At 46.7% G+C, this 2,182-nt stretch overlaps 1 non-coding gene across 1 annotated transcript; it reads right to left on the bottom strand.

The window, feature by feature from the left end:
* Positions 1–376: 376 nt before the first annotated feature.
* On the bottom strand, positions 377–558 carry LOC116970601. Its single transcript, XR_004411214.1, has one exon. It is a non-coding gene; the product is annotated as a U2 spliceosomal RNA (small nuclear RNA).
* Positions 559–2,182: the final 1,624 nt, after the last annotated feature.

The following is a 2,182-nucleotide window of genomic DNA, read 5'->3' as shown; positions in this document are numbered from 1 at the left end:
GTGGCAACTTCATTCGCAGAGCCAGCAATTGTGACTTTGAACGATTTGTCTGCGAGCTTTTTCTCCTGCCCGGAAGTTTCCATTGCATTTGGATTGAAATGAGAGCAGCGCCTCCTCTTGTTCCCTTAAAGTATCCACTGGTGAAATAAACGAAGGCAAAGCATTTTATGCTCTATGATCTTTGGTCTTGATCTTTGATCACACACACGCATAGACACAGAGTGAGAGAGGTCAGCAGGCAGACACGCTTGCGTGTGGAGGAATTTTTGTCCTTTCTTTTCAACTTTGAAAATCTCCAAAAGGGAGGTTAATAAATAATTAACAATATTTGGATTTTTATTTTCCCTCATAACCAGAATTTCATTAATAATCAATTCTTTCTTGGGTTGCTGTTGGAGGCACTGCAATACCAGGTCGATGCATGGAATGGATGGAGCAAGCCCCTATTCCATCTCCCTGTTCCAAAAATCAATTTAATATATGGTTCCTAGATAAGGGATGTATCAGATATTAAACTGATAAGAACAGATTTTTTTTTTTTAATTTCAAAATAGACTTTATTCAGGTAATAAATATATACAATACATGAACCGTGCAAAAAATTAATCCGACATTTTCAGAGGCTATACAAACGTTCAATACTGTTTACACACATTGCACAAATTACACACATTTATTCCCCACCCTTGCCACTCATGTGGCCCACTGGCGTGGAATCCCTTCCCTTATTTTTGAGGGGCACCTCCACCACACCCTGCCCCCCATGTCCAACAGCGGAAGGACCCTAGACTGTGGTCCTCCCTACCGTGCCTTGGCATTGGCTGCGCCGAGCTTCAGTTCGTCCCTCAGCACGTACTCCTGCAGTCTGCAGCGGGACAGTCGGCAACATTCCCCGACGGACATCTCGTTCCGCTGGGTGGTCAACAAAGCTCAGGCAGACCAAAGAGCATCTTTCACCGAGTTGGTGACCTTCCAGCAGCACTCGATGTCAGTGGAACACTCAATGTGATATAGCACTCGCTGCTGGAAGCACTCAATGTGATATCAACCTGATTGTGGATGATCAGCCATGATCACAGTGAATGGTGGTGCTGGCTCGAAGGGCCGAATGGCCTACTCCTGCACCTATTGTCTATTGTCTATTGTCTACAGAGATAAAATGTAGTCAGAGACAGCAAGACTGGTAGGAGGACTGGGAAGGGGGAGGGGATGGAAACTGGGAAGGGGGAGGGGATGGAGGATAGTGAGATTGGTGTGGGGTATACTAATATGCATAAGAAACATCTGTGTGGAATCAAAATGAAAGCGACTGTCTCCTAACAGCTGGATTGCAACCACAGAGGGGAGAGCTCGGACTGTAAAACCTACAAAGATCGTGACATAGGAAAGCCACTGGAGTCTTAAAGTCTGGACACACAATTGTTTTTAATTGCTGATCAATTTAATCTTGGTTCGTTTACTGATTCTGAACCAAGTCGGCCCTTGTAAAATGTGTCTTCATTTCATGCAAATCATCCCCTTCATTTTGCCAAGGTAAGCAACAGTAGTGTAGCAGCAGCCAATACTGCTGAAGACTGTCATACCTCACCTAGCGTACTCAGCGGGTCAGGGAGAATCTCTGAAGAGAAGCAATGGGTGACGTTTTGGGTTGAGATGGTCTGAAGAAGTGTTCATCCAATCCTGTCCAGAGATGCTGCCTGTCCCGCTGAGTTACTCCAGCATTCTCCGTCTATCTGCGGTGTAAATCAGTACCTGCAGTTCCTTCCTACACATTACTCACCTAGGGTATTGTTCGATTCACCCCTGCTCCACTGCGGTCATTGGACTTCAAATCCAAGATGGCGCCCAACCCAGGCAACACTTTGTGTGTTAGTCACAGAAGTGGATCCACAATCACGCATCTCAATCGCTCCACTCTTTCAAATCTCTACTCCTACAGCAACATTTCTTAAGGGGCTGTCCCACTTGGGCGCCATTTGCGCGTCATTTACACAACATCATTTATGCGTCACGATGCACGACGCACGTGTCATGACATACACGTGATGCGCACATGGTGCACGTTACAGGCACATGGTGCGCATTACGTGCGCATGGTGCGCGGTGACGTAGGCAGTGACGCGCTGTCGCGCGCGGCGCCCCAGGATTTTGGGATGTACAAAATCTTCCCATGCCATCTGCG

Source organism: Amblyraja radiata, chromosome 2 (assembly GCF_010909765.2).
Source record: "Amblyraja radiata isolate CabotCenter1 chromosome 2, sAmbRad1.1.pri, whole genome shotgun sequence".
NCBI lineage: Eukaryota > Metazoa > Chordata > Chondrichthyes > Rajiformes > Rajidae > Amblyraja > Amblyraja radiata.
The sequence above is the reverse complement of the archived record's forward strand: the minus strand, read 5'-3'. Positions and strand labels throughout refer to the sequence as shown.